Below are 22,848 nucleotides of genomic sequence, written 5' to 3'. Positions count from 1 at the left end.
ACATTTTCAAAGTGAACATTTTATAAGTGAGGCACTAGAAATAGAATTATACAAGAATGAAGTGAACATTTTATAAGTGAGGCACTAGAAATAGAATTATACAAGAATGAAGTGAACATTTTATAAGTGAGGCACTAGAAATAGAATTATACAAGAATGAAGTGAACATTTTATAAGTGAGGCACTAGAAATAGAATTATACAAGAATGAAGTGAACATTTTATAAGTGAGGCACTAGAAATAGAATTATACAAGAATTGAACAAGGATTGGGCAAGGGGCAAGAAAAAGGCAGGTACTTTTGTAATATTATGTTTGATATACCTTACTGTTTTCAAATGCAATTGCTACTGTATTACTGTGTCTTATGTGTTTATTAACTGGTTTCCTCTTTTGTAAAAATGCCTAATATCTTCTTATTCCTTTTTGCTGCCTTTTGTCTCTATAACAAACTATTTTATTCAATTACCCCTTCTCCCTCTCCATCTGCACTGTTCATTAGCCCATGTCTATTAAACTCACATTACTTTTGTACTCATGAACTTTACCTATTCCTAAACACTCTCTCTCCCCCTGCACCTTGTCTCAAAAGCAGTCTCACTACTGCAAATCTGTGTCTTATATTATATCACTCTCCCTCTTGCTTCTACTAACTGCTGGTGACATCTCCCCTAATCCTGGTCCCCAACAACTGCCTAGCCGTGCACATCCATGTATACCATCCCACAGACTCAAAAAACAAAACTCTGACAACCTTACTCACATTCCTCTTGCATCAAAAGCCACTTCCCCTTTCACTTGTGCACTTTGGAACTCTCGCTCTGTTTGCAACAAACTCACTTCTATACATGACCTCTTTATCTCCCACTCCCTCAACCTTCTGGCCCTAACAGAAACCTGTCTCTCTCCCCTAGACACAGCATCCACTGCTGCTCTGTCACATGGGGGTCTCCACTTCAGCCACACTCCTAGGTCTGGTAATAGACAAGGAGATGGTGTAGGTATTTTACTTTCCTCTCGTTGCACCTTTCAACAAATACATCCCATCTCTTCCCTCACATTTTCCTCATTCGAAACCCACATGATTCACTTATTCTCTCCTCGTTCTATACGTGTCACAGTCATATACCATCCTCCTGGCTCCTCAACTCAATTTCTAGATCACCTGGCTGCATGACTACCTTATTTCCTTTCCTCAGACACCCCTTCCCTCATTCTTGGTGACTTCAACATCCCTCTTGACAATCCCACTGCCTCCTCTGCAAAACAACTTCTGCAACTCACTTCCTCTTTTGGTTTGTCACAATGGACTGATTCTCCCACTCACAAAGATGGTCACTCCCTTGACCTGATCTTTAGCTATCGATGCACCCTCTCAAACTTCACAAACTCCCCCTTTCCTCTTTCTGACCACCATCTCCTTACTTGCAACATATCATCCCTCCCTACAACTCTCCATCCTTCTGCTCCTCACACCAAACTTTACAGAAGCATTATGTCATTAGATCAACAAAAGCTTTCTAATTCCCTCAAACCTCTCCTCTCATCCTTCTCCTCCTTTTCATGCCCTGACCAATCTATCTGCCACTATAATTCCACCCTTACATCCGTCCTTGACAATCTCGCCCCTCTTACCATAGCTCAGAAATCAAACACTCATCCTCAGCCCTGGCATACTCCTCTGACACGATACCTATGCAGATGTTCCCGTACTGCTGAGCGGCACTGGCGAAAATCTAGGAGTTCAGCTGATTTTCAACATTACAAATTTATCTTGAACTCCTACTACTCTGCCCTTAATTTCCATAAGCAAAACTACTTCTCTACTCTTATCTCTAATCTTTCTTCAAACCCAAAACGTTTGTTCTCCACTTTCAATACTCTTCTCCGCCCTCCCCCACCTCCTAATACAACTTCTCTGTCAGCTCAAGACTTTGCTAATTACTTCAATAACAAAATCAACTCCATCAGAAATTAAATCAGCTCTTAACATAATCCATTCTCTCGCCCCCTCAAATGCTCTCAATCAACCACAACCCACATAACCTTAAACTTAGCTCATTCTCCCCTGTTACTGAGGAAGAAGTTTCGGCACTTATACTGCGCTCTCACCTCACTACCTGTCCCCTTGACCCTATCCCCTCACAGCTACTCCCCTCCATGCCACCCTTACCCCTATACTCACACACACTTTCAACCTCTCCTTCAGCACCGGTATATTTCCCTCATCGCTGAAACATGCACTGTTCATCCCTATCCTCAAAAAACCTTCCCTTGATCCTACCTCCCCATCCAACTACCGCCCTATTTCCCTCCTCCCTCTTGCATCAAAGCTTCTCGAAAAACTAGCTTATGCACGCCTATCCCATTTCCTTACAATAAACTCCCTCCTTGACCCATTGCAATCTGGATTTCGTCCCCATCACTCCACAGAAACAGCAATTGTTAAGGTTACCAACGACCTACTTACAGCAAAATCAAAAGGCCACTTTTCTCTGCTTATTCTCCTTGATCTGTCCGCAGCCTTTGACACTGTTGACCACCCTCTCTTGCTCCAAACCCTCCAATCCTTTGGCATATGTGACACAGCCCTCTTGTGGCTCTCTTCCTACCTGTCAAACCGTACCTTTAATGTAGCCTTCTCTGGGGCCTCCTCTGCCCTGTCACCACTTTCTGTCGGAGTACCGCAAGGCTCTGTCCTCGGTCCCCTTCTCTTCTCAATCTACACGTCATCACTACGTTCCCTAATAAAGTCCCACGGTTTCCAATATCATTTGTTTGCCGATGACACCCAAATCTACTTCTCTGCACAAGACCTTTCTCATTCCTTGCTAACCCCTGTCACTAACTGTCTTTCTCACATCTCCAACTGGATGTCCTCTCACTACCTCAAGCTAAATCTCTCCAAAACTGAGCTCCTTATTTTCCCCCCTTCTTCAAAACTCTCCACCCCCAATCTCTCTATAACTGTCGACAACTCCATCATTACCCCTACCCCGCATGCCCAATGTCTCGGGGTCACATTTGACTCAGATCTTTCTTTCACTCCTCACATTTAGTTTTTGGCTAAAGCCTGCCGCTTCCACCTTAAAAACATCTCTAAAATTAGACACTTCCTTACACAAGACACAACTAAGATTTTAATCCACTCTCTCATCCTCTCCCGCCTCGATTACTGCAACTCTGTCCTCTCTTGTCTCCCCACCTACCGCCTAGCTCCTTTACAATCCTTAATGAATGCCTCTGCCAGACTCATCTCCTTTACAAGTCGCTCTTCATCTGCTGCACCTCTCTGCCATTCTCTTCACTGGCTTCCTCTTTGCTCTAGGATTAAACACAAAATTCTCACTCTGACATACAAAGCCCTCAACTGCACTGCTTCCCCCTACATCTCAGACCTTGTCTCCAGATACTCTCCCTCCCGTGCCCTTCGCTCTGCTCACAACTTCCTACTCTCCTCCTCTCTTGTCACCTCATCACACTCCCATTTACAGGACTTCTCCAGACTGGCTCCCATCTTGTGGAACTCTCTGCCTCGCTCCACAAGATTCTCTTCTAGTTTTAAAAGCTTCAAGTGCTCCCTAAAGACTCTACTGTTCAGGGATGCATACAACCTACGCTAACCTATCTTTATACCAGTTCCTCTCCTCCATTGCTATCCCCTGAACCCCCCTAGCATGTAAGCTTAAGAGTCCAGATGTTTGTTGATCACCTTCTCAAGAGCTGACACAACAGTGCAACTCTTGGCAGGGCCCTCTACCCATTTGATCCCTATAACTGTTTTTTTGTACTCCGCCTTTGTTAAAAGCACTGCGGAATCTGTTGGCGCTCTACAAATAACTGATAATAATAATAATACAAACAACCCCCCAACAACCACCCAACAGTAAAACCCACCACCCACACAACCAACCCCCCAAATAAAATCCTTACTAAAAAACCTAAGCTCCCCATTGCCCTGAAAAGGGCATTTGTATGGGCATTGCCCTTAAAAGGGCATTTAGCTCTTTTTCTGCCCAAACCCTAATCTAAAAATAAAACCCACCCAATAAACCCTTAAAAAATCCTAACACTAACCCCCGAAGATCCACTTACAGTTTTTGAAGACCCGACATCCATCCTCAACGAAGCCGGGAGAAGTCTTCATCCAAGGGCAAGAAGTCCTCAATGAATTTTGGCAGAAGTCTTCATCCAAGCGGCCAAAGTCTTTACAAATACTAGAAAAAATTTCCTTTTAGTCGCTGTTTCATAGGAAAAGTCCTGAAATAATAAAAGCCTTCCATCTTTATAGGATAGTTGTTGCACCTTCCTAAAGGCTCTCAAGATCTCCTTCTTTGCTTTAAACTTCATGTACTTCACAATAACAGGTCTAGCTTTCTTAGATCTCTGGTCAGATGAATCCTGGACTCTCCCTGTTCTGTGGGCTCTTTCAACTGTAAATTTGGATTTCCCTCCTTCTACTTTCAGTAGCGTGGGTAATATTTCTTCAGCAAAGGGTACCAGGGCTTTTTAAATAATTTCTCCCAAAAGGCCAATTATTCTTAAGTTGTTTCGCCTGCTTCTGTCCTTCAATTCCTCTAATTTAGCAGATAGTTTGGTATTTTGTTTCAGGATTAAGTCAAACTTAGGATCTATAGCATTTTGCTTATCTTTGCAGTCCGATCAGAGAGCCTGTTATTCTGGCTTTTAATTTCCTCCATTATGCAGTCTAGTCTGCTATTTATCTCCTCTATTTTAAGAAATATCAGGGCTGAGACCTGAGTGGCAATGAGGTTGGCCTCCCCAGTTTCTTATAGTCTTTCCTCAATCAAAGAGTCCCCTGAAATATTGGTAGTTTTAATATTTTTCCTTTCGCCCGGCTTGACTTTAGGAGACATTTTATGTGCTTTGAGATACTATCACAGCAAAAGTTTTTTGATTTTTTTTAACTTTTCCCTGCTTTTCTTTTCCTTGAACCCTTAACTAGGTACTACGTTTTTATATATAAAATAAACAGACTCACAACTTCCTTGGGGTATAAATGCTGCAGCTTGTTTGTTAACAATTTAAACACAACCAATAAATAACAACATCATGAATACAATTGAATAAAATTAACTATCCACGTTGCTTGCCAAGTTAACACTCCATTTCTCCATTTTATTTTTAAACCATTCACAAACCATCATTTTTTAAACCTCTCCTGTCTCCACAGGAGGTACCCAGTTACCAGCCACCAACCAACAAGGCAAGCACCCCGCCACAAGCTGCAACAAAATGTAAACTTCAATTTTTTATCCAAAAGGGAGGGTGGAAGCTTCTTCTCACTGTCAGGTCCGTATGTGAAGAGGGACACCGCTTCCTTCTTCTCTCTGGATATGATGGACTTAAAACCCACCCACATCTCTACTAACCCAACCCTCCACTTACCCTGCTCAGGGGTCAAATGCTCCTCCCACTTTTCGTCTCCAGGGCTTTCTTGACCCCTTAACTAGGTACTATGTTCTTATATATAAAATAAACAGATTTACAACTTCCTTGGGCTATAAAGGTCGCATCTTGTTTATTAACAATTTAAACACAACGAATAAATAACAACATAATGAATACAATTGAATTAAATGAACTATCCACGGTGCTTGCCAAGTTACCACTCCATTTCTCTATTTTATTTTTAAACCATTCACAAACCACTATTTTTTAAACCTCTCTACCAGCCACCAACCAACAAGGCAAGCACCCCGCCACAAGGACGGCTCACAGTCGGACCCCGCCAACACCCAAGGCCTTTATAAACCTTTCTTTTATATTAAAATTAAACAAATGGAGGCCCACCTCGTTCAAGTGGACCCCATCCCTCAAGAAAAAACACTTACCCGACTCATACCTTCAAACTCTACGTGCCGTATGCACACCCCCAACCTACCCTTCACAAAACTACTAATTATACGGTTCACTTTCTTACGAGAGGAGTCCAACTTAGTTGCATCCCATGCCGCTCTCCATGACACTGTAGGCTCTTTCTCAGACCAAAAACTAGGCCCAAAAATAGATCCAATAACCTCAACAAATCCCATTTAATTCTAGGGAAAAATGGAGTGAATAGGAGACCACATAATGCTTTTTATCCCTACTACATGTTCCACAAACATTGCTACCTATAACTGCCAGCACATCCCGCTAAAAAAAATGGCCCCAACAACTGTTTTTATACCCCCACTATACAGGTTCGCTGCCTGTTTATGACCTCTTACTGCAAAACCTAGTAAGTCCCCCTTTGCATCTGCTGCCGTTAATCATATCCCACCAATTCCTGCCATTTTCCGCCCTCCAAACCAAAATAAAATGTGCTGCAGCCCCCCCTGGCCCCTACAGCATAACGTGGCCCTTTACCAGCCATCCTGAGCCCCCTGTATGAACCCCCAGCTCTTCCATAGCCTCCTCCACTGGGTCCCCCCGGCACCACTGTCCTAGATCCGACCAAGTGCCCGCAGTCACTCCTCCGGCCTCTTGTGGCAGGCTCACCCATGCTTTGCTGTGTCGACTGGACCTGGATCCACTGCTCTGCCATCACAGACGATCCACCTGCCTCCTGGCTGCACTGCTCCACAGCTGGCCACTCGTCCATCTTCTCGCCGCTCTGGTCTCTGGCCTCAACTTCCGGGCCGTCATCTCCAGACTGAGCCGCTCCGGTGGCCTCGACCGCCTTGCTGGCCTAGTCATAAGCCCAGATGCCGCCTCTCCTAGCTGATCCGCTGCACCGCTCCCACCAGGAACTGCCCCAGTGGCCTGCAGCTGTGCCAGCAACCACTCTGGCCCATGCTCCCTGGCTACAGCTGCTGCCACCGCAAACAGGTCCTGAAATCCTTCCATGATGAAGGTAAGGAGGGTCCCCTACGTAAACGTCTGAATCAGATGTGTTGAGAAGAAGTGGTCACAGCTTCTTCTCACCATCAGGTCCGGATGTGAAGAGGGACACCGCTTTCTTCTTCTCTCTGGATTTGACGGACCTAAACCCCACCCACATCTCCATTAACCCAACCCTCCACTTGCCCTGCTCAGGGGTCAAATGCCCCTCCCACTATTCGTCTCCAGGGCTTTCTTTCCTTTTATTCCAAAAAATTTGATTTTTGGAGGGTGAATATTTTGAATAAGATTTTTTATAATCTCCTTTGGTCTTTTTATACATCTTTGTGTACTGGGGTCCTAACAGACTTTTATATACTTGCATATACCCCAAGAGTCTTAACCAGCCTGCTTGGTAATCTGCCCAGAACTTATCTGGGCACTGACAACCGTTGGGTACAATACTAACAGTTTTAGTTCAAAATGTAGGAGAGTCTGAAGAAAGAAAAAAATAACGGTTTTACCTTTAATCAGGCCTGGTTGTCTGACCTTAATAGAGCCAAAGAAACAATAAAGCCTCTGATCTTCTCTTCTTCTCCTCTAACTTTCCACAATTTTTGTATTTTTTGCAGCTCCAGTTATGGGTCGCAGCGAGAAGTGTCTCACCTGATTGTAGAGATGAGATTAGTGAGACCACAACACAGGTGTTTCTCGGCTGGCTCTCCACTCCGTGAGAGCCTATGCCTTCTTGTGTGCCTGGGCGAGTAATTGGACTTCTCATCTGCCTCCGAATGCCACCTACGTTCCTGTGCTCACCGTGCGGTCTTGCTGACTTATGGCAGCTACGGTGCCAGATAGAGCCGCTTTCAGCTTAGCGTGGTTCTCAAGGTCAACCAGCGCTTACTCCATCTCCTCTCTCGGCACGCTACCTTCCAGCGCAGGTAGCTCGATGACGTCACCACTCAGCACTTCAGCACCTCCCCCTTTATAGTGTTACATAACTGCATAATCTATAAAAGTTACCAAATGCCTTTATGTAAATGTTTAAAGTTGTGGCTAGTGACTTTTACACAATTATATTTAGAAAAATAAATATTAATGTTTAAAAAAGAACACAGAAAAAACAGCTGTTTAAATCTATACAATACTTAAAATAATATGCATTAAACAAGAAAATGTATATACTGTGATTTAAACATTGTATTTACATATAATGCTCATCTATACTATTAACATGCCCTCAGCCTAACACCGCTACACTATTAACCTCTAATCTGTTATAGCCTATAAACCTAATCACCCCCTAACCTATTAACCCCTAAACTGCTACAACTTGCAATCTCAATAAGCCCCCTAACCTTTTAACCCCTAAACCACCACAACCTCCCATCACAAACAATTCCCTAACAGTTACCAAAATAAAAACACTACCAAAAATAAAATAAAACTAACAGTAAGGCCTATCCTAAAACTAAAGTCACCTTTAAAAAAAGTCAACCCCAAAATAAAAATCCCTATACTAACACTAAAACCTACTCTAAAAATTACCCTGAAAAGGGCATTTGTCAGGCAGTGCCCTAGTTTAAGTAATTATCTCTTTTGCATCCAACAAAACTAAAACAAAAGTAATACTTAGGTATAGATGCATTTATTTAGGTATGTAGGTATTCACATAGTTATACAGGCATTCACATAGGTATACAGGCATTTACTTAGGTATGCAGGCATTTAGGTATTCAGGCATTCACATATGTATACAGGCATTTAACTAGGTATGCATGCAGGCATTCACATAGTTATACAGGCATTCACATAGGTATACAGGCATTTACTTAGGTATGCAGATATTCACATAGCTATACAGGCATTTACTTATGTATGCAGACATTCACATAGGTATACAAGAATTTACTTAGGTATGCAGGCATTCACATAGGTATACAGACATTTACTTAGGTAGGCAGGCATTTATTTAGGTATGCAGGCATTCACATAGCTATACAGGCATTTACTTATGTATGCAGGCATTCACATAGGTATACAGGAATTTACTTAGGTATGTAGGCATTTACTTAGGTATACAGGCGTTTACATAGGTATACAGGAATTTACTTAGGTATGCAGGCATTCACATAGGTATACAGGCGTTTACTTAGGTATACAGGAATTTACTTAGGTATGCAGGCATTCACATAGGTATACAGGTGTTTACTTAGGTATGCAGGCATTTACTTAGGTATGCAGGCATTCACATAGGTATACAGGAATTTACTTAGATATGTAGGCATTTACTTAGGTATGCAGGCATTCACATAGGTATACAGGCGTTTACTTAGGTATGCAGGCAATGGCATTTACTTAGGTATGCAGGCATTCACATAGGTATACAGGCATTTACTTAGGTATGCAGGCATTCACATAGGTATACAGGCATTTACTTAGGTATGCAGGCATTTAATTATTTATGCAGGCATTTAATTAGGTGTGCAGGCATTTACTTAGGTATGCAGGCATTTAATTATTTATGCAGGCATTTAATTAGGTATGCAGGCATTCACATAGGTATACAGGCCTTTAATAAGGTATATAGGCATTCACATAGGTATACAGGCATTTACTTAGGTATACAGGCATTCACATAGGCATACAGGCATTTACTTAGGTATACAGGCATTTATTAGGTATGCAGGCATTTACATTGGTATATAGGCATTTACTTAGGTATGCAGGCATTTACATTGGTATATAGGCATTTACTTAGGTATGCAGGCATTTACTTAGGTATACAGATATTCACACAGGACTGGTTCTTGGTGGGTGTTAGAGTCCATTGCACCTGGTTTGGCGCTCTGGCCAGCTGCCATGCAGAACATTTTCATACAGGGACAGAATGAGCTAGAGGCAGGGTTGATTTTGTCCCCAGGGCCACCATCAATTATAGAATAGAGGTGAGGAAAATGCACCAGTGTATGCACCGCTTGCACATGCACATCATCTCCTTATTTTGCTTCATTTTCTACCTGTTGCTTGCTCTTGAACTAAAGGGGAAGGGGATGCAGCTGCAATATATCTCCTAATATATCAGCATGAGCCCAGCTGCTTGATCTGGCAAGTTCATTTAGCAACTCCCTGTAGAGAAGGCTTTAGATGGTTGCTCCAGATGTGGCGACTGAATCACTGCAGCAGATCATTGACATGCAAGAGAATGTGCGGTGCTGGGACAGAGGGACAGGAAGATAAGTGTCATATGCAAAATATAAAAGGCCTCAGAAGACTGATATTTCACTTTAAATAGTAACTATACTTTCCTTTTGTGATGCTTTTTTGCCAAATGAAAAAAGTTCAATAAGTTACATTTTGGTAGTTGTGACATTTCAAGCCCGAACTCTCATAACATTCTCTTGTGATACAGAGATATAGTAAGAGAATCTACAATAGGCTGCTAAATAAAATCAACATTTAGTGCAACAAGTCGTGCAGCTTTAGTTTTAGCTCTATCTGTCTGTCTGTCTGTCTATCTGTCTGTCTGTCTGTCTATCTATCTGTCTGTCTCTCTGTCTGTAGGTCTGTAAATCTGTCTGTCTATCTATCTGTCTGTCTCTCTTTCTATCTATCTGTCTGTAGCTCTGTAAATCTGTCTGTCTATCTATCTTTCTGTCTGTATGTCTTTCTATCTGTCTGTCTCTCTTTCTATCTATCTGTCTGTAGGTCTGTATATCTGTATGTCTTTCTATCTGTGTGTATGTCTGTCTATATGTCTGTCTGCCTGTCTATCTATCTGTCTAAATATCTGTCTGTCTATCTGGTACAAAATGCAGCAAATACTACAAAATATAAATGGAGGATTAGTCACAGCCTCCAGCACTTTACTAAGGTAATTCTAGTGTTTTGGTCATATGCTCAACTTTGATGTGCTGGCTTTTTATAATGCTCATAACCACCTAGATTACAAGTTGTGCGCTAAACCCGGTACGTAAATAACACTAAACATTTAGCGGTACCACACTTTCCATAGCGCTGCCATTACAAGTTACAAAAAAACTTCTTGTGTTGTGCAGTATGGTGCGTTACGCTTCATACCGCACAAAAGCCCTGACTTGACGTGCTCGTGCAAGGTTTCCCTCATAGACAGCAATGGAGAAAAAGTGTTAGAAAAAAACTAACACCTGCGATTGCAGGATGGCGACCACTATAATGCAATCCCCATTGATGTTTAAAGAGACAAGACGGTTTTGTTTAAATCTAACACCCTAACATAAACCCCAAGTCTAAATTCCCCTAAGACACCACCCCCAACATCGCCAACACTAAATAAAGATATTAACCCCTAATCCGCCGACCCCCCACATCACTAACACCTAAATAAAACAATTTACCCCTAATCCGCCACTCCCACATCGCAAATACTAAACTAAACATATTAACTCCTAAACCACCAAACACCCGCATCACAAATACTAAACTAAACCTATTAACCCCTAAACCTCCAAACACCTACATTGCGACTACCTAAATTAAACTATTAACCCCTAAACCTAACACCCCCTAACTTTAAATTAAACTTACAATATAACTATCTTCAAATAAATAAAAAACTTACCTAGTACTTAAAAAAAAAAAAAAATATATACCAAAAATAAAAAACCTAAATTATAAAATTAAAAAATCCTAACACTATGGAGAAAAAAACTAACATTACAAAAAATAAAAAAAGTCTAAAATTACGAAAAATAAAAAATATAAGATTACAAAAAAATAATAAATGATATTATCCAAAATAAAAAAATAATCCTAAACTAATACCCCTATAAAAAAGCCACCCCAAAATAAAAAAAACAGTAAACTACCAATAGCGCTTAAAAGGCCTTTTTTAGTGCATTGCCCAAGTTTAACAGCTTTTACCCCAAAATAAAAACAAATTACCCCCTAACAGTACAACCCCCCCACCCACCCAACCTCTGAAAATATTGCTATTGATAAAATAGGGAACACTAACACTACATAGGTATTTGGCATATTAAAAAATGCTTTGGTTAAAGGACCTCTTAATGCAGTAGAATTAAATAATTAAAGGGACAGTCAACACCAGAATTTTTGTTGTTTAAAAAGATAGATAATCCCTTTATTACCCATTCCCCAGTTTTGCAAAACCAACACTGTTATATTAATATACTTTTTACTTCTGTGACTAACTTGTATCCAAGCATCTTCTGACCGCCCCTAATCACATGACTTTTAGTTATTATCTATTGACTTGCATTTTAGCCACTTAGTGCAGTGTCTGCCACTAGCCACGAGCGTGATCACAATTCTATCTATATGGCCTACATGAGCTTGCTCTCCCTTCTGTGAAAAGTAAATAAAATAGAGGCAGCCTTCAAGGGCTTAGAAATTATCATATGAGCCTTCCTAGGTTTGCTTTCAACTAGAATACCAAGAGAACAAAGCAAAGTTGTTGATAAAAGTAAATTGGAAAGTTGTTTAAAATGACATGCCCTATTTGAAAAATTAAAGTTTTTTTTGGACTTGACTGTCCCTTTAACAAGAATAAAAACACAATGATTTAACACTTTCTCTGCATTTCAAATGAGCAGTAGTTTTTTTTTCTGACACATCAGCCAATCACAGACTAGTATACATATATAGTGTCAAGTAAAAAGACAGACGGCACTCTAGAAATCCAGGGTAAAAAATTATCCTTTATTTCATCACATTAAAAATAGCAAACATGGTCGGAAGAGGAGGAGACCTTGCATGTTTCGTGCCGTGCGGCACTTAATCATAGGCTTAACCCCATACACGTTGGAAACACCTTTATAGTGGCTGCATCCAATCACAGATAACAGACATAGTAACCAGGACAACGGCAGCAATCTATACACAAAACAAATGTGCTGCATGAATACATATACACTCACAGTGAAATAAAATTACATTAAAAAATACCAAATGTATACCTATATTTCAACAAATATAGTAGTGTATTCATTTTTAGACCTCAACAATCTACTAAATAGAAAATATATATATATATACGATCTTACAATATTTTGTAGCATTTTTCATATACATATATCTCGTTATTATACTGCTCATTCCACAACATGCTAATGTGTGCACTAAATACTTATAAGCAAAATTTCTTACAAAAAGCGCTACTACAACTGAATACAGAAAAATACATTTTCCTATATGGGTGTCTCAATCTACAAAATAACTAATATCCCATTCTTTATATAATCCTGTAAGTACTCTAGTATTTAGTTTCCAAATCCAATATAACTCTTTTGTGGTGAGAATCTTATATCTATTTCCTCCTCGCAATGGTCTCCTTGCTATATATAAATCTTGGTTCATTAGTAAAATGGATACCATTAAGATGCCTGGCTACACTCGAATCCTTGTTATAATTTTTTATATCTCTTTTATGCTCCCCTATTCTTGATTGTAGCCACCGTGAGGTTTGACCTACGTACTGGTCCTGACAGAACTCACATTCCAAAAGATATATTACAAAGCTTGTGCCACAATTAGAATAGTGGTTTATATTAAAAAATTCATTAGTAGCAGTACTTCTAAACGTATCTCCTAAAGAAATAACCTCACAAGTAGCACAATTCCTAGACAGGCATTTAAAGGTACTCTTTCTAGACAACCAATTACTTCTTTGTTTACTTGGACCACTAGTAACTAAACCTGGGAACAACCTATTAGCAAGAGTCAGTGCTTTCTTTGATACAAATCTAACATTTTCGGTGACATTAGATAATAAGTCATCCCCCTTCAGAAGAGGTAAATTCCTTCTATTAATATTACTGAGTTGATTATACTGTAAAGAAAACTCAGTTGAAAATACAACCGTTTCATCATTAAATTTGTGATTTCTTTTTAAACACTTCTCTGAGTCAATCACTTCTTGTGAATGACTCTCTTTGATGCATTTAACGGTATGCTGTAACATTTCCATGCCATACCTCCTAACAACCAATCTTTCCATAAGCTTATTAGCCTGTAAGTCAAACAACTCATCAGAGTTAGTATTCCTCCTCAGTCGCAAAAACTGGCTTTTTGGTATGGACTTGATAGATGATGTGGGTGACATGACTTAGCATGGAGGATGGTATGACCAGATGAAGGTTTTCTATATGTGTACTGACCCTATAAGAGGTTAAATCCTAAAACGGTATTTTCACATTTTGCATTTCTCCTGTGAATTTTAAACCTAAGTCATTATTATTCCCGAAACTCAAAAAATCCTCAAAATTAAAAGCACCCCTGGTCACAAAAATCAGAGTGTCAATAAACCTAAATAAATATATAAATCAATATTATGCGCAAATGGGTTATTATCATTATAGAGGGTGTTGAGTTCCCACCATCCCACAAAAAGGTTAGCAAATGATGGGGGCAAATGAAGAAATTGTGGGATAGTAGGAACTCAACAGCCTCACAAAAAAACAACTTAAACTCAATGGAGTAATATACATATATATATTACTCATGCTCAGTAGGATCTGGTTCCCCAGAAAGTGGGACTATAAAAAGACTGCAAAATTTGATAATGGAAGCAAATTGGAAAGTGTCTTAAAACTGCTGCTCTATCTGAATCATAAAAGTTTATTTTGACTTGAGTGTCCCTTTAAGCATTTTCACAAAAATCTTGTAATACCCAATCAAGCGCTATTGTTTGCTTGAGACTGCAGCCAACCTGCAGTTATCCAGTGTATAGCTGGTATTTAAACTGTAGTAGTTCCTGCTACCTATACCTACTTTCCTAATACCTGCCTATAGTGCCTGCTTACTTGCATTCTGGCTTTTGTACCTGCTAGTATTTTACCTGCCTATAGTATCTGATGAGCAACGAAACATGTCTGCTTAGGAGCCCAGCTTTCCTTTCTATGCAACGGTCTGTCATTGCGGCTTAATGGCTGTACACTTTACATGTTTTTAACGATGTGGAATAAACTTTGAAGATTTTTATCTTATCCTTGTGGTATGTGCTTGGGACTTTCTTTGTATGTGTATAGTATCTGATGATCTGTTACCTCTCTATTGTATTTGCAGTCCTCTTACCTCTCTGTTGTACTCATTTCCACCTATTTATTGTTTACCATGATGTATTATTGCACCAGGACTCACTATTTATGCAACTAGTACATCGCTTCCCAGACTATGAGCAGTATAGGAGCAAGCACTGTCTATGTTTAAATGAAGCATCCCATAAATTATGGAGCCTGCCTGGCATGCTGGTCAGAGCATTGCATGAAATGTCTCCGTTACTGGCACGTCGCACATGGAAATCAGAGAACCCACACCTGAGTATTCAGCATTATAAATATTACATGTGCTTTTTAAATAATGAATTCTCTGTCTTGCTCAGTAACCAATATCTGGCTGGAGGGGGCCTCAGTGCAGCAATAATTCCCATGAGCCTGCAGCAAACAAAGGTCTAAGGGTGAATATTTCCCACAATGTCCGTCATTTTAGCACCATGTGACCCCTCCCTGACCAAGCAGGGAAACATGTCTGGTTAGAAGATTCTGAGCTGCTGGGGAAATGAGAGAACAAACATTGCAAACAGGTGAACCTATTAACCTGTCAGCTTGTCTCCGCAGGCCACATGCCACACAGATTCTGGTATTAAATACTTAAACATCAGCTATTGCTTTTCTTTAGTAAACACGGCTACAGTGAAAAACTAGAGCTAAGCTCTTTGGAGAATGTACATGCTTGATCTTAGGGAGAAGTTTGGATTTTAAATCCCTTTAAGAAATGTTGCCTTTGATAATGGTGTAGTACAGTGCTTCTCAACCTAAGTGACCTCAATGCCTGATAAATTTTAGCTGGGTGTGTTCAGGACCCGGTAGAGGTGTGTATGTGTATATATATATATATATATATATATATATATATATATATATATATATATATATATATATATATATATATATATATATATATATATATAGAGAGAGAGAGAGAGAGAGAGAGAGAGAGAGAGAGAGAGAGAGAGAGAGAGAGAGAGAGAGAGAGAGAGAGAGAGAGAGAGAGAGAGAGAGAGAGAGAGAGAAAGAGAGAGGGAGAGAGAGGGAGAGAGAGAGAGGGAGAGAGAGAGATATTTATATGCACACATATATACACACAGGCACACACATATAATGTATGTATATATATATATATATAGAGAGAGAGAGAGACAGAGAGAGAGAGAGAGAGAGAGAGAGAGAGAGAGGGAGAGAGAGGGAGAGAGAGAGAGATAGATATATTTATATACACACATATATACACACAGACACACACATATAATGTATGTATGTATGTATATATATATATATATATATATATATATATATATATAGAGAGAGAGAGAGAGAGAGAGAGAGAGAGAGAGAGAGAGAGAGAAAGAAAGAAAGAGGGAGAGAGAGAGAGGGAGAGAGAGAGAGGGAGAGAGAGATATTTATATACACACATATATAAACACAGGCACACACATATACTGTATGTATGTATATACAGGGATTGCAGAATTATTAGGCAAATAAGTATTTTGACCACATCATCCTCTTTATGCATGTTGTCTTACTCCAAGCTGTATAGGCTCGAAAGCCTACTACCAATTAAGCATATTAGGTGATGTGCATCTCTGTAATGAGAAGGGGTGTGGTCTAATGACATCAACACCCTATATCAGGTGTGCATAATTATTAGGCAACTTCCTTTCCTTTGGCAAAATGGGTCAAAAGAAGGACTTGACAGGCTCAGAAAAGTCAAAAATAGTGAGATATCTTGCAGAGGGATGCAGCACTCTTAAAATTGCAAAGCTTCTGAAGCGTGATCACCAAACAATCAAGCGTTTCATTCAAAATAGTCAACAGGGTCGCAAGAAGCGTGTGGAAAAACCAAGGCGCAAAATAACTGCCCATGAACTGAGAAAAGTCAAGCGTGCAGCTGCCAAGATGCCACTTACCACCAGTTTGGCCATATTTCAGAGCTGCAACATCACTGGAGTGCCCAAAAGCACAAGGTGTGCAATACTCAGAGACATGGCCAAGGTAAGAAAGGCTGAAAGACGACCACCACTGAACAAGACACACAAGCTGAAACGTCAAGACTGGGCCAAGAAATATCTCAAAACTGATTTTTCTAAGGTTTTATGGACTGATGAAATGAGAGTGAATCTTGATGGGCCAGATGGATGGGCCCGTGGCTGGATTGGTAAAGGGCAGAGAGCTCCAGTCCGACTCAGACGCCAGCAAGGTGGAGGTGGAGTACTGGTTTGGGCTGGTATCATCAAAGATGAGCTTGTGGGGCCTTTTCGGGTTGAGGATGGAGTCAAGCTCAACTCCCAGTCCTACTGCCAGTTTCTGGAAGACACCTTCTTCAAGCAGTGGTACAGGGAGAAGTCTGCATCCTTTAAGAAAAACATGATTTTCATGCAGGACAATGCTCCATCACACGCGTCCAAGTACTCCACAGCGTGGCTGGCAAGAAAGGGTATAAAAGAAGAAAATCTAATGACATGGCCTCCTTGTTCACCTGATCTGAACCCCATTGAGAACCTGTGGTCCATCATCAAATGTGAGATTTACAAGGAGGGAAAACAGTACACCTCTCTGAACAGTGTCTGGGAGGCTGTGGTTGCTGCTGCACGCAATGTTGATGGTGAACAGATCAAAACACTGACAGAATCCATGGATGGCAGGCTTTTGAGTGTCCTTGCAAAGAAAGGTGGCTATATTGGTCACTGATTTGTTTTTGTTTTGTTTTTGAATGTCAGAAATGTATATTTGTGAATGTTGAGATGTTATATTGGTTTGGTAAAAATAAATAATTGAAATGGGTATATATTTGTTTTTTGTTAAGTTGCCTAATAATTATGCAAAGTAATAGTCACCTGCACACACAGATATCCCCCTAAAATAGCTAAAACTAAAAACAAACTAAAAACTACTTCCAAAAATATTCAGCTTTGATATTAATGAGTTTTTTGGGTTCATTGAGAACATGGTTGTTGTTCAATAATAAAATGAATCCTCAAAAATACAACTTGCCTAATAATTCTGCACTCCCTGTATATATATATATATATATATAAATATACTTTGATTGGTGTCAATGGGCTGGTATCACATACTTACCTGCATTGTCAAGGCCCAGTCCCATCTGCTACTTAAACTACTCTGTCTGGCCTACCCAGTAATCTTTATGTATGAAGCGGCTGGCCTGTCAGAGGGTACAGCGGGGGCATATCAGGTTGTGGCCCACCAGCAGGGCCGTCACGGCTCGGAACTGGGCTACGGCCTGGCTGTTGAGAAACCAGGATATAGTCGATTTTACCTGACTGCATTCCTGACCTGAGTAAATTACGTGAGTGGTCAGTTAAACATTTTTTTCATTCAAAGAATTAAAAGAATGCCTGCATGACAAGAGGTTCCACTTTTCAGATTACAGTAATGGTTATATTGCCATTAGCTGACAAAAGTGTGTTTTTGTCCCGTCATATTGCAGTCAAAATATAAATGTCTAAATATGCTACAGCATTTTTTTTCTTTTTGACAACCTGCCCTCTGCCCTATTTGTTTAATCATTACACCTGGCAGGTTTCCAAGCTGCCTCCCCAAAATGATATGGGGCAGATCAGACCAACAATAGACGCAATGCTACCCTCTTCAACTAATAATTGGCTGAACACTCATGTGCCAGTTCAGGGGTGGCACTGGACCATGCTGGGTGTGTGCTTTTTTTTTTTTAACCCTTTGGCAGAGGTTAAACATAGTACAAGGGGCAATTCATTTTTTACAAAATAAACTTCCTAATGTAAAAGAGCAATTTTGTTTTTACTATTATTTTCCTTTAACCCCATCACTGCTGAACTATTTCCTACACTGTTATTAAAGTTTTTCTAGTTGTTTGCATTCATCACATCTACACATCAATTTCTGTGCCCTTTCTGTTGGTACTCACACAAACCATACCTTGTTTATTTTAGCAGATCAACTTTAGTTTCTAGAACTACCCAAATTCATAAAAAGGCAGCCATATCAAATGCAAAATAAACTCATCACTGCAAGTCCAGTTTAGTTTTAGTAATGGTAAATCCTAGCATTTTTTTTTTTAAACGCTGTGAGTTACCATCACTTTAATAAATACATAAAGTTCCTTAATTACATCAAAACATTCATTCATTATTGCATCTGTAGAACTACAACACCATGATTTTATGATAGTTTAATATTAATACATGTATAAATTACTACATTCTTTCAATCCCACCAGCATAACAATAGGGCAAGGTTAACCTTTTTCAAAAAAGGCATCAAGTCCAGTGTTTTGCACAGGATACCTTCCAGCACCTCCCCTGATTTGGATTTTCACTAATAGGGCTAGAGAGTTGCTGCAATCCCTCCCCTTCTAAAACGGTCTGCTTATGTCCTATTTATGCACATTTTTAGCTTTTCTTCCAACTCAGTAAAAGTTAATAATTGGAGAACTACCCCTTTTTTGGTAGGTTGTGCTCTTAGCCCATTGATTTACAATCATAGAAATAAAACGTAATACACTAGTGGAATCACTAGTGGACCAGTACAATAAATGTAACCTCTTATTTCTAAAAAAAATTTGTAGCTATACTGTGACACACAACTCTGGGGCACAATAATCTCCTATTTCTAATTAGCAGCTATTTTTCTTAGCTATACTGACACACAACTCTGGGGCATAATAACCTCTTATTTCTAATCAGCGGCTATTTTTCTTAGCTATACTGACACACAACTCTGGGGCACAACATTAATACAACACTTTCATCATGGCTAAAATATTGGCCTGCCCTAGAGGAACCTATTTTGGTTCATATACTATATCATATCTAGAGTGACCCTCTTCTTTATTTACTGCATACAATACCACCTTAATGCTACTCCTAACCTCTATTCTGCCAGGCTGACTGGTTTCTTATTATATGCATTATTTTATTTTATTCTTTCTTGTATCTTCACTCATCCTGACCTCTTATATTGTCCCCTCACTCACCACCCTCAGTCCCTTAGCAACCAATTCTCGACCCTTTCCTATTCTTTGACTGCCTACACTCGCCCTGCACCTCAAACAACAGAACTAAAATTATGGTTATTTACTTGGCCTTATTGATGGTATCAATTTTTGATGATGTTTTGCTTTCCCACTGGCAGTTTGCCTCCATAACGTTCTAACAAAAGAGGAGAGCCTCTTACATTTATATATTTGCACACTTAACCTATTTGAAAGTAAAAAAATCCAGAGAATTAGAAAGTATTGCTGACACACAAGGGGTTCATGAAGATTCATATACATTTAACCACAGACTTTAACATTGCTCTAATCTTGAAAACTTTCCATTGGACTGATTGTGCAAATTTTTCTTGATTCTTTGTAGGGTGTTTGCTATTTTTGGGATATGATTTTGGTCTTACAAAGGCTGCCCACTTGAGTTTCCTTAATGTTGAGTTCAGCAAAATTAATAAGTAGGAATCAGACCAGTTTTGTAGAGCTATTTATCTTTACTTTCTGTAATCTTTTTTCATTATTTAGGGTGTGAACCAATCTTTTATGTCTGAGCACCCAAGGGTCAAACCTAGATCACCTGGATTATTGTGATTGTACATTAGAATAGAGGGGGATCAGTGGTATCAGTGAAATGACAGTGAATGCATTTTTATTGATGCTTAGACACTGGCAGACAAAGAAGTTTACTTGCATTTAATTTCACCCTGAAGGAAATTACATAGGCCTAGATAGCACATGGTTTGCTATCAATATCATGACCCTGCAATAAGAATAGTGCACAATGTGGTATCATTATTGAATGATAACAAAGCGTTCCCAGAAAATATTTGCACTGCTGACATTTTTTTAACACACCTGATACTTTCAATGCATAGCACAAACCTGCTAACACCACACAAGTGGTGAGTTATGTGTTGCACTAAAAAAAAGGAAACGTTCACATTCAAAGTTGCAAACCCTATTCACAGGCAAAAGGCTGAGGATGTAGTAAGCCTTCCCCATCACAGCACAGTAAGTCACGACGCACATATACAAACATTCTGGCCCAGTTTACAAGTAGGGCACTATAGTGCAAGTAGCACTATCAACATTAGGGGCCCTCAATAAGAATAGTGCACAATTTGATATTAAATTCTCTTGTAAAAAAAAAATACCAGAGAATGTTAAGAAGGCTAAAATATTTTTAGCGTGCACTTTACTTTTTTAACGCAACACATAACAGCGCTAAACAAGTTAAAGAGACTGGTGACCTGAGGTAAAGTGTTAGGGCTAGAATAAAAGTATCACAAAATAAATGTAAAACATATTAAAATAAAGTATTTCACTCATATTTATATATATATTAAAAGTAAAATATATTGGTTTTTTTTAAATTAAAATAAATCATTTAACAGTGATTTAAAGGGATATAGTATATATATATAATTATTATTAACAGTGTGTTAACAGTGATTTAAAGCGATTTGGTATATAGCAAATGGTTTGACTGGGAAGAGCTCAAAGGTGTATACTACCAGACAGACACTACATCCAAAACGGGCTTTAGATTGATCTGGCACGGATGAACTTTTTGAAAAACTGTGTCAGACCCTCTATAGCTTTTAATAGCATTTTAATATAACTGGCATTTGTAATACCTCATTGTCCATTGACGACACTAAGGGCCAGAGAACATAGGAGCGTTAAATATCACTTTCATGGAAGCGATAATTGCGCTCCACTGTGTAATACCAGGGCACACTCGTGTGCAATGGTATTACAAGTTAACAGCAATGGGAACATGAGCTTGCGTTCGTATTGCAGGTAATCATTTCGCACACGAGAGCACGCTTCCATAGGCTCCAATGGGGGCATCAGAACCTCCTGCAGCAAAAGGGCAAGTAGAGCAGCAATGGCAGCATGTTTTTAAATATATATGTATATAGGCATATACATATATATTTATGTGTTAATATGTGTGTGTATATATATATATATATATATATATATATATATATATATATATATATATATATATATATATATAAAAACTATAATGCCCTCTATAGGGTACTTGGGGCACTTTTAGAAAATTAACCAGACATCAGATCTCTGGTTAATTTTCTGAGTGCTTTTGCTACCGCAAGCTTGCGGCATCAATAACCAGCCACTTGTGGCTGGTTAATTATCACACGTGCAATAATTTAGCGCTCTACTTTTAATCTGGTCCTAAATGTGAGCAGATTTACAGATGTAGCCTAGCACTTATATTGCTTATAAAATACAGTATCATATGGTCTTGTATATCTCTTCTTTTTTTCATAAAAGGGCATGCACGGCTGAGCAACCGCATCCACCTTACTCCAGCAGGCAGTGAAGCACGCCGATCTCGGTGCCCCAGAGACTCTCCCCATAGAACACGGCACTTACCTCATTTGATTGAGGTAATTTATTGTAAGTAAAATACCTGAAGGGGAACTTTCAGAAAACTATACTCTGGTATGATACCCCATCTAATTATTTATGCCAAGATTTGCCGAGCTTTTATGCACTTTATACTGTATTACTGGTGTTGTACCAATACTCAATAGAATTGTCACATAAGAAATATACACTGAGATTACGAGTTTTGTGGTAACAGGGGTGCGGTGCTAACGAGCAGTTTCAGCTCACCGCTCACTTAAAGTAACGCTGGTATTACAGGTTGTTTTCGACCCTGCGTTAGCCTCTAAAAAGTGAGCGGAGAGCAAAATTTAGCTCCACATCTCACTGTAACACCAGCGCTGCTTACGGTAGCGGTGAGCTGGTAAAACGTGCTCATGCACGATTTCCCCATAGGAATCAATGGGGCTGAGCCGGCTGAAAAAAAACCTAACACCTGCAAAAAAGCAGCATTCAGCTCCTAACGCAGCCCCATTGATTCCTATGGGGAAAGAACATTTACGTTTACACCTAACACCCTAACATGAACCCCGAGTCTAAACACCCCTAATCTTACACT

This window comes from Bombina bombina, chromosome 8 (assembly GCF_027579735.1).
Source record: "Bombina bombina isolate aBomBom1 chromosome 8, aBomBom1.pri, whole genome shotgun sequence".
NCBI classification, from domain to species: Eukaryota; Metazoa; Chordata; class Amphibia; order Anura; family Bombinatoridae; genus Bombina; species Bombina bombina.
This window is presented reverse-complemented; position numbering follows the sequence as displayed.